We start from the raw sequence: 11479 nt of genomic DNA on the forward strand, positions 1-11479 counted from the left end.
AAAACCTAGATAAGCTTATTTTGTATGTGATAAAATGGCTGTTTTTAAAAGATAAGGTAGTAATATTTAGTACCTCAATTTTCTAAGATAGAATTTAACTTAAATTTATGATATTAATTAAGTAAAAACTGTGACTTGTTTGACCACATTCTTTTTAAAGATAGATCTTTTCCCCAAGATTCTTATCTTGTTCAACTTAAACTAAAGGAGAAAAAGTCATTTAAACCTAATCTGTTGGTGCCTGCTCAAGCTGTTTAAAATCTTACCAATAAGATTAATCCTCTTTCTTTACTATTAAAGGTCTGGGGTCTAGAAAGATGACCAGTGGTTTAGATCACTTCTGCTCTTACAGAGGACCTGAATTTGAGTCCCAGCACCTAGATGGGTGCTCACACTTGTCTGTAATTCCAGTTCCAGAGGATCCAGTTCTGTGAGAATGTCTGTGGGAGATTCTTTTGGTGACATTACTTGATGTGGAAAGGCCCGGATCACTGTGGATAGCACCATTCCCTGGGTTTGGCTTCTGGACTGTGTAAAAGTAGAGATAATTAACTGAGTAATAAGCATACAGCATTTATTTCTCTCTGTTAAGAGCTGTAAATGTGACATCACAAGATGTTTTAACTTCTTGCTGCTCTGACTTCCCTATTATGATGGACTATAATTAGAAGCCATAATTGAAAATAGACCCTTTGTTCCTTAAGTTGATTTTGCCAGGGTATTTATTTTGTCATAACAGTAGAAATTAAACTGGGTTCGTACCAAGAAATGGGGCCATTGCTGTGGTAAAATGAATGATATGTCTTTTAGATCCTTGTTCTGTGAGAGGAATATAGAAGTTTTAGAAACATTGGGCTAGAAGAGCCCTTAACTACAGTTAGGATAATGTAGTGGACTGTTCTGGTGAGAGTCTGGAAGAGCCCTTAACTACTACTGTTAGGGTAATGTAATAGGCTGTTCTAGTGAGTGTTTGGAAGACATGAATACTGACAGAAACATGAAGAGGGAGGCTTTGCTCAAGAAGTTTTGGAGGAGCAAGGACTCTACTAAAAACTAGAATAGAGGCCATTCATATTTCCGCTCAGTTCATGATGCTGGATGTTTTGGCTGGTCTTCAGTATATGCTTAAATCCTACAAAAGTAGCCTTTAATGCCAGTGAAGGGACAGACTTGCTAGCAAGGCAAAAGCAAACAGGAAAAGAGCAAAGGATTCCTTCTTCCATGTCTTTATATAGGATTCCACAGAAAGCATGGCCTAGATTAGAGGTAGGTATTCCCAGCTCTAAAGAATAAAAGTGTGTCTTCCAGGACTGGAGAGATGGTTCAGTGGTTAAGAACACTCACTGCTCTTCTGAAGGTTCTGAGTTCAATTCCCAGCACATACATGTCAGCTCACAACTGTATTGTGGGATATGTGTACATTGTGTAAAGACATATTGTTGATTGGTTTAATGAAGAGCTGAATGGCAAATAGCTAGGCAGGAGGTATAGGCAGTACTTCTGGGCAAGTAGAGGGAGTAGGAGGAGATGAACTGAGGTCCATAAGTCACCATGCAGACGCAGACTGAGTAGGACACACAAAATGGGAGAGAGGTAAAAGTCACATAGTAGAACTTAGATTAATTAAAAATATGGGTTAAGTTATAAGAGCTAGTGGGATAAGCCTAAGCTAAGGCTGAGCTGTTATAATTAATAGTAAGTCTCCATGTCATTATTCATGAGCTGGCGACCCAAAGGAAAGTCCTATTGCAAAACCGTCTGATGTTGCCTTCTGGTGTACAGATGTACATGTAGATGAAGTATCCATATACATAAAATACATAAGTAAATAAATCTAAAAGTGTGTCTTTCTACCACATAGATCCAGTTTAGAAGTAGATCTTCCCATTTCAAATTAAGCAAAAGTCCCTCACAGTCATGTCCTCCACTTTAGGGTTTTCGTTAATTCCAGATGTAGTCAAGTTGACAACCAAGAATAGCCTTCACAAGTCCACAATTTGTCAGCTTGAACCACAATCATCTCTCCTTATGTTGTGATTAATTTCCCAATGAAAAAATTTCCCATTGACTATAATCACAGGACATGGTAGGACCAAGTGACACCATAAAGGATCACTTACACTCCAGACATAAATTCTTATCTCCATTATGGAGAAGAAATCCAATTTTCCCATGGTAATTTGGATCAATCATCCCTCCTAACACTGTTATTCATTTCTTAGCCTGTTGTATCAAGGGCAACAGAATCCCAGGCACAAGTCTGAGCTTCCAATTCAATGGAATGTTTGCTATGGTTCCTGTAAGGAACACTCTCCACTCTGAAAAGCAAAACTTCTAGCTCAACAGAAGTTGAGGTTGTGGAAACAGGAAGCAAATTTTCTCCTAGTGGGTCACCAGGGGTGATAGTGGATGGAACTTTCCACCCTTTGATCCCTAAACCCAAAGATCCTGGCTATGGGAGAAACTATACAATATATTGTACACTGATTCAAAGCATATACAGCATTCTGGAAAACCCTTCCCAAGCCCTTGAGGCTGCTGCCACTTAACTGGTACTGTACTGGGTCTTCAAAAGGCCATTCCATCTTTCTACTAGGTCAGGCGCTTCAGGATGGTGGGAACATGGTTAAGACCAGTGGCCATGATCATGGACCCACTGTCACACTTCTCTGGTTGTTATGGGGTATTGATATGACAGACATGACCATTTTGCTTTATGGAGGATTGTGGAAGAACTTTGGAACATTGGCCTAGGAAAGCCATTGAGTGTTCAAAGCTTGTTGAACTGTTATGCAGGAGCTTGGAAGATAGGAATTTCACAGGCAGTACACAGTGTTAGAGGCCTGGCTTGTGAAGTTTCAGAGGGAAATTTAAATATTCTACTAGGACCGTTTGTTATTTTGAATTAAGATTCTGTGGTTCTGGCTAGCTGAGGCTAAAGAATCAGTTGTGATAAACAAGAGAGCAGTACTGCTAAAGTGAAACCTTTGCTTTGTTGAAATACTTTATTCTCGTCAGCTGGAGCCGAGAAATTAGTGCTGATTAAGAAGAGACCAGCATCGTTAGGTGAAATCTTCTGGAAAGTATTTTCTGAGAGTTGGTGCCCAGAGGCTGTGTTCCACAGGTTCCAAGGTTGTACCTTGTGCTGGGAGAGGTATGTATAAGAGTCACCCACATGGTAGTGGTTTTGAAGGCATGAAGGAGTGATAAAGAGCAGCTGAGGCTTGGAACTGTGAGAGGCCAGAAAAGGCCATTGGTGGAGCTGCAGCCTCAGCAGCAGTTGAAGGTCCAGGAAAGAAGGGGTCATGCAGAGAAGTCGAGGCTTGGCACCATGAAAAGAACAAGGCAATAAGCAGCACCCTTCCATGGCCTCTGCATTAGCTCCCTGACTCCAGGTTCCTGTCCTGCCTTGAGTTCCTGCTCTCACTACTTTTGATGATGAATTTTTATATAGAGGTGTGAGAAAAATCAACCCTTTCCTTCCCACATTACTTTTGGTCATGGTGTCTCATCACAGCAATAGTAACACTGACTAAGACAATATGACAGGGTAAGAGTCCCTGAAAGGAGGCTCTTCTAGGCCATTGTGTGAAGCAGTGACGGTGAAGCCTGGCTTGCAATGGAGACTCTCCAACCCCAAGGTGTTGGAAATGCCAGAGCCATGGGATATATGTCAAGAAGAGTGAGTGGAATGAGAGAGAGGGGGGTTTAGGCAGCAATGCTAGAGGAGCAGGGTCACCTAAGCCATTTAAAACTGAAGCTCCAGATATTGGATACGGAACTACAGGATTCGGTGTTTGCTGTGCTTGGCTTTTGGCCTTGCTTTGGTCCTGTCTTTTCTCACTACATTTTCATTCCTTCCTCCATTTTAGAATGAGACTGTATGCTATTTGACATAGTATATTGGAAGTAAGTGATTTTTTAACTTTAAAAGGAGAGGGGCTCGCAGATCTGAAACTACTTTGAGGCTCAGAAGACTCTTTGAAGTTTTAAAAGTGTTGAGACCATTAAGGACTATGAGAACTTTTGGAGTATGAGAACTATTGGAGTAGGTAGGACTAAATGCTTTTGCATTTATCATGAGGTAGCCATGAGCCTATGGGGACCAGAAGTGGAATGTTGTGGTTGACTATGACATGCCCCTTATAAGATCATGTATGTGAACTCTTGGTTCCCAAATGGTGGTTCTGTTTGTGAAGATTATGGAATCTTTAGAAGATGCAGCCTTGCTGGAAGAAGTGTGCCACTGTGGAAGGCTTTGGCACTTTATAGCCTGCCTCCATGTGCTACCCTATCTCTGCTTTTACAGTGCAGAACTCATATGATCTGCTGGATTCCTGCCACCATACTTTTCTGTTACCATACATCTTCCTCACCAAGATGTATTATATCTCTCTGTAAGTGTAAACCAAGATAAAACTTTCCCCTCTTAAGTATATTTGGGGGGAGGGAAATCAGCGTATTTTATCATAGCAACAGAAAATAAACAAATACATATGCAATTCTCTTGATCCTTAGAAAGGTATAAATTATGTCAAATGAAACCTTTCATTGTCAGTGTGTGTGTCTTCATCACTGAACCTTAGGCCTGATTTGTTTTCTAACCTCATTATTCCTCTCTCTGTCTATGCTTCTTCATCTATAAAATAAGAAAAATTCCTTCAGAGGTTTCTTAGTGACCTTTCTGTAATAAAACTATAGAATTTCGATTTTACTTAGAAGCTGCTACTACATCTTTAATATAGTACTAGTTTGTGTGTTTTTAGCACCCTCTAGAGACCACATTTCATCAATCCCGTTCCAGCCAGATAGGTTTTCGTGTCAAATTGATAGATTTTTCTATCCTAACGTGCCTTTACCCAGGTGCTTTAACTAGCCTTTCTCAGACCTTCCAAGTAGGAGATACAGAATCCAAACCACAGAACATGATTACCTGGTGCTTTTCTAATTGAGGTTCAGACAGATAGTGACTGAATGAAGCATATCAATCCTGAGCTTTTGCCACTGGAGCTTGTTGTCTAAGCAGCAGTCAAAGTGACGAGTAAAGAAAGCATGAACAAGGTTTTTAGTCAGTAAAATGGCAAGTAATAGCTCGCATACCCAAGTTTTCCCTATGTCCTGGGTACTAGTCTCTGTAGTTAACATTTTATTTAATTATAACAGTACTCCTTTACATTAACTATCCTCATTTTGCATATGAAGAAACTGAAGCACAGAGAGGTTACATGGCTTACCCATGTTTGCTTGTTAGCTAGGCTGAGTCAGACTTAGATGCAGGTATTTTGACTCATGAGCTCAGTCTAACTGCTATATATAAATCATACAGAACTGTTATTTAAATGTCTCTCTGAATTACTTAGTCTAATTTTTTTTTTTTGGTTTTTTGAGACAGGGTTTCTCTGTGTGGCTTTGGAGGCTGTCCTGGAACTAGCTCTTGTAGACCAGGCTGGTCTCGAACTCACAGAGATCCACCTGCCTCTGCCTCCCGAGTGCTGGGATTAAAGGCGTGCACCACCAACACCCAACACTTAGTCTAATTTTTATTCTGGATTTCCATAACTGTTACTAAACTGTGCCTTCCTCGTTCTGTGTTTGCATAATTAGTTTCTTTCTAAATCCAGGCCCTCCCAGTGGCCCATGGCCTGGGTGGGTGGGCATCACTAGGATGTGGTAGAGAAATGGGAGAGAAGGAGAGGTGGCCTGGTTCATGTACATGGAGAGAAACAGAGCCAAAGACACATCAGTGGCGAGGAACAGGCTAAGATAGGTGGCCTGAGCTGACACCTGGGGCCATATGATGTCCAGGCCTGTGCTGCCCCCCAAGGGCTATGTCGGGGTCTATGACACTACTGAAGCTTGTGTCTGTGTTGACATCTGTGGCCTGTGTTATCACTGAAGGTCAACATTAATGCCTGTGATCTGGATCACCACCTGAGGCTATATTGATGTCTCAGGGTCATGCTGCCACCAGGATCATACTAATCTGCTTGCTCTGCACTGCCACGCAAAGTGACATCCAAGCCCAAGCTGTGTTAAAGGGCTACACGTGGGTCCATGCTCCTACCACAGCTGGGATCTGTGTTGATGTCTATGGCCCATGTTAACATCAGAGGCCATGGGAAAGCTGGCCCCAGTGGCCTGGGCACCAGAGAGCTTGCTGTACCCTTTGACAGCAGCCTCAGTGGGAGAGCTAAACACCTTCCCAGGAGAACTGGTCCCAGTGGTGTGGGCATGGGAGAACTGGCCCTGAACATTGCCAGCCCTTGGAGAATTGCCTCCCCCATCACCAGCCACTGTAACAGGAGAGCTGGCCCTGCATGCAAGAGATCTGGATCCATCCCTCACCATGTATCTGGGAGAGCTGACTCCAATGGTGTGGGCACAGAAGAGATGACCCTTAGCCTTGCCTGAGTGGGGTAGTCCTGGTAGCGGCCTGAACTGACCAACTCAGTTACCACCCAGGCCTGCATCCAGAGCTCTGAGTTGGTCCACCCCAACATCTACCCCACTCTGGAGAGGGTGAAGGGACCTGACTTGCAGAACCATAGTTTCAGGATCTCCATGACTCGGGACAACATCAGGATAACTGACAGAAGTTTCAGTGAGTGTCCAGTATTGACGAAGTCAGAGGCCTTGAACCAAACCAACAACTCATTGCAATGAACATTTACAAGTAAAGCTGTTTGGACACAAAGTTATACTGTGTGAAACACCGTAGCTTCCAAGGCTGCTACAACAAAAGAATATATGATGGAGAAGCAGGAAAGATGGAGGAGTAAAATGTCTTTCTTTTCTTGTAATTTTCTTTTGTCAGGGAGGGGAGGCTACAAGGGTGGAGGGCAGACCTGGAAGGGCTGGGAAATGAGTGCATGATGTGAAATTCCTGAGAATCAGTAAGAAAATTTATGTTTAAAAAGATACATCATAAAAGAAAACCTTGGCTTTTATGTACACTTTTAGTGGTTTGAAAGAAAATGGCCCCCACAGGAAGTGGCACTATTATGAGGTGTGGGTTTTTTGGAGTGGGTATGGCCTTGTTGGAGGAAGTGTGTCACTGTGGAGGCAGGCTTTGGGGTCTCCTTTGTTCAAGCTACTTGCAGTGTGACATGCAGTTGCTTCTGCTGCCTGTGGATCAAGAATGTCAAACTCTCAGCTCCTTCTCCAGCACCGTGTCTGCCTGTGTGCCACCTGACATAATGCTAAAGGACCAAACCTCTGAAACTGAAAGCTAACCCCAATTAAATGTTTTCCTTTATAAGAGTTGGCATGGTCATGGTGTCTTTTCACAGCAACAGAAACCCAAACTAAGACACTTTGTAATGCATCTAGGTTACAAAATGATTTATAGTAAGGTATTATAAATAAGGATGTGCTTAAATGCATGTAAAACACCTTTAAATGATTTCATGTGTAGGAGAGAGACACTCTCAACTTGCACTTGCTCAAAGAATCAGAGCAGCAGCTGTGCTCACATTTTTGAAAGGATAAAATGTCATTCTAAAAGAATTCTAGACATGAAACAATCTTTATTTAAAAAACAAATTTAAGATTTAATATACATAAGATCTGCACAAGCTCAAGTCAGACAAAATCCCAGCAAGGAGGGGAGCTGGGAAGTGTTTCCACTTCAACAAAGAAGGTATTCGCAATTAGCAGGTGCTCAGAAAGAGAGAATCAGTTTTCTTCAATGGAGTGACCCTGGATATATCAACTACATTCCAGGGCAGGCCCCATGATCAGGAGTAGCTAACGGGCCAACATAAACCCAGCTACATGTTTGTCTGTTTGTTGTTTTAAGAGAGAGAAAGATCATAAAGTTGGGTGGAGAGAAATGTGGTGGAGGATCTGTGAGAAGTTGGGTGAAAGGAAAGAATATGATTAAACATATTTTATAAAGTTCTCAAAGAATAAATACAAAATTTAAAAAGAAAAAAAAGATTTTACCATACATCCTTTGGATATCTAATTGCTGGTTTCCATTCTCATATTGGTCTACTGAACTTTGTTTAGGTATGGTTGTTTGACCAGCTAAATCTGTTGGGAGCCGAATCTCAGGGCTTGGCATGAGATCCTAGGCCATGCTTGGCAGGCCACATAGTTAACCTTTACATAGCAGCTCCTTAGAACTTCAGCTCAGGAAAAGAAACAACTTAACCTAGTCCTCCACCCACAGGCTCAGTCACCTAGGCAACCCTTCCTGGACCTCTTACTCATGAACTCTTTACCCTGCCAAACATCCTCTTTGTGGCTTCCTAATATCCTGCCTATACCAACACCTGGTGCACAAACAACCCATTCTGCCCCTCCCCATATCCTGACTATATAAGCTAACCTGAGAAAAGTAAAGTTTGCTACTTGATCAGAATCCTGTCTTGTGGTCGTTCTTTCTGTATCTCTTGTCCCCATTCCCTATCCCTGACTCTCTTGCCCCAGGTTGACTTCCTGCAGGTCCAGACATAAATCCACTAGACTGTTGTGTTATCTACTTAAAGTTTGTTTTCACACAATTCATAAATATTTTCTGAGAACCATTTGAAAATAAGTAGCAGATATCATGACAGTTTATTCTAAATAATTTAGTATAAAACTTTTAAAAGTGGGTATATTCTGATATGTCATAATCTTGTGACTGCAACATAGAAAATTAATTTGCACCAAAGAGACTAGAACACAAGAGTAAAGGCTCGATGTAGGTACCAGGTTGACTTCTCCATATTCAAAGGGTTGTGGAAATGTTGTCTCTGCACTGGGGCCTCATTCTCAGTTTGTGGAGAGCAACTTTGTGGTGGCATCAGCCTGGGTTGTATGAGGATTCCCATAGGATGCCATTGGACAACAATTCAAATGAACTCAACCTATTCCTGCCATTGGAGCCCTTGCCCTGCTATAAGAGATGGCCAGTGAAAACTCCATATCCCCCATTACTAGGAGTCCTCATTAAGATCACCTTCATATTTGTACTATCATATCATCTGCAAATAGTGAAAGTTTGACTTCTTCCTTCTTGATTTGTATACACTTGGTCTCCTTTTGTTGTCTTATTGCTCTAGCTAGAACTTTGAGTACTATATTGAATGGATATGGGGAGAGTGTACAGCCATGTCTTGTTCCTTATTTTAGCGGAATTGCATTGAGTCTCTCTCCATTTAGTTTGATGTTGGCTGTTGGCTTGTTGTATATTACCTTTATTATGTTTAGGTATGCTCCTTCTATCACTGATCTCTCCAAGGCATTCATCGTTAAGGGGTGTCACATTTTGTCAAAGGAATTTTCAGCATTGAATAAAATGGTCATGTGGGATTTTTTCTTTCAGTTTATTTATATGATGGATTACATTGACAGATTTTCATATGTTGAACCATCCCTGGTTCTGGAATGAAGCCTACTTGAGCATGGTGGATGATTTTTTTTTATGTATTCTTGGATTTGGATTGCCAGTATTTTATTGAATTTTTGCATAAATGTTCATGAGAGTGATTGGGCTATAATTTTCTTTCTTTGTTGCATATTTGTGTGGTTTGGGTATCAGAGTAGCTATTGCCTCATAAAAAGAGCTTGCCAATATTCCTTCTGATTCTATTGTGTGGAACAATTTGAGGAGTACGGATATTAACTCTTTGAAATTTTCAATTTTCCAAAAATTCTACCAGGGAAATCCTACAACTGATAAATGCCTTCAGTAATGTCCAGGATACAAGATTAGTGCAAAAACATCAGTAGCCTTTCTATATACAAATGATAAGTAGGCTGAGAAAGAAATCAGAGAAATATCACCCTTTACAATAGCAACAAATAACATAAAATATCTTGGGGTGACTCTAACCAAACAAGTGAAAGACCTGTATGACAAGAACTTTTAAGTCCCTAAAGAAGGAAAATGAAGTGCTCTCTTCGGGAGCACACATCCTAAAATTGGAACGATACAGAGAAGATTAGCATGGCCCCTGCATGACATGCAAATTCGTGAAATGTTCAATATTTTTGGGAATCAGTCTACCACAAGATCCAGCAATTCCACTCTTAGGCATATACCCAAAAGAAGCACATTCATACAACAAGGACATCTGTTCAACCATGTTCATACAATAATGTGCAGCATTATTTGTAATAGCCAGAACGTGGAAACAACTTAGATATCCCTCAACTAAAAAATGGATAGAGAAAATGTGGTACATTTACACAATGGAGTACTACTCAGCAGAAAAATAAAAACAATGGAATCATGAAATTCTCAGGCAAATGGATGGAAATAGAAGAAACCATTCAAAGCAAGGTAACCCAGTCACAAAGACAAACATGGTATTTACTCACTCATATGTGGATTTTAGACATAGAGTAAAGGATTAGCAGCCTACAATCCACACTGCCAGAGAAGCTAGTAAAGAAGGAAGACCCTAAGAGAGACATACATTATCCCTTGGAGAAGGGGAAAGGGACAAGATCTCCTGAGAAAATTGGGAGCATGGGGAGGGGGGACTAGGAGAATGATAAGGGGAGAAGAGGAGGGGTGAGGAAGACATGATAGGGCCGGGAGTTTGAGTTGAGGGAAGAACAGAAGAGAGCAAGATAAGAGATAATATAATAGAGGGAGACATTATAGTTTTAAAGAGAAATCAGGCACTAGGGAAATGTCTGGAGAGTTACAAAGATGATACCATCTAACAATCTAAGCAACAGAGGAGAGGCTACCTTAAATGCCCTCTCCTTATAATGGCATTAATGTCTAATTAATATGACATCGTATAGCCTTCATCCAACAGCAGGCAGAAGTAGAAGCAGACACCCACAGCAAAACCTTGAACTGAACTGGAATCCAGTTGCAGAGAAGGAGGACTGATGAGCAAAGGGGTCCACACCAGACTGGTAAAACCCACAGAAACAGCTGACCTGAACAAGGGAGAGCTCTTGGTCCCCAGACTGAAAGCTGGGAAACCAGCAGGGGACTGATACAGATCCCCTGAATGTGGGTGTCAGTGAGAAGACCTTGGAAATCTATGGGACTTCTTGTAGTGGATCAGTACTTATCCCTAGCATAGGAATGGACTTTGGGAGCCCATTCCACATGGAGGGATACTCCCTGAGCCAAGACACAAGAGGGTGGACCTAGGCCCTATCCCAAAGGATCTGACAGACTTTGAAGACCCCCTATGGAAGTCCTTACCCTCCCTGGGGAGCAGAAAGGGTATGGGATAGGTAGGGTGTTAGTTGAGGGGGGTCAGAGAAAGAGGGGTTGGAGAGGGACCTGTGATTAACATGTAAAATAATCTTCTTTCTAATTAAAATAAAAAACAAATAAAAATTGGAAAAAGAAGGAAAATGAAGAAGACAACAGAAAATGAAAAGATCTCCCATGCTCTTGGGTAGTTAGGATCAATATAGTAAAAATGGCAATCCTACCAAAAGCAATCTACAGATTCAATACAATCCCCATCAAAATCGCACCACAATTCTTCACAGATCTCAAAAGAAAAATACTCAA

General features: G+C 41.4%; 1 pseudogene; it reads left to right on the top strand.

Moving 5' to 3' along the window:
* Positions 1–9882: 9882 nt before the first annotated feature.
* LOC113831147 lies at positions 9883–9983 on the top strand (annotated as a pseudogene).
* The last annotated feature ends 1496 nt before the right edge of the window (positions 9984–11479 follow it).

Source organism: Cricetulus griseus, chromosome X (assembly GCF_003668045.3).
Source record: "Cricetulus griseus strain 17A/GY chromosome X, alternate assembly CriGri-PICRH-1.0, whole genome shotgun sequence".
Taxonomy (NCBI): Eukaryota; Metazoa; Chordata; class Mammalia; order Rodentia; family Cricetidae; genus Cricetulus; species Cricetulus griseus.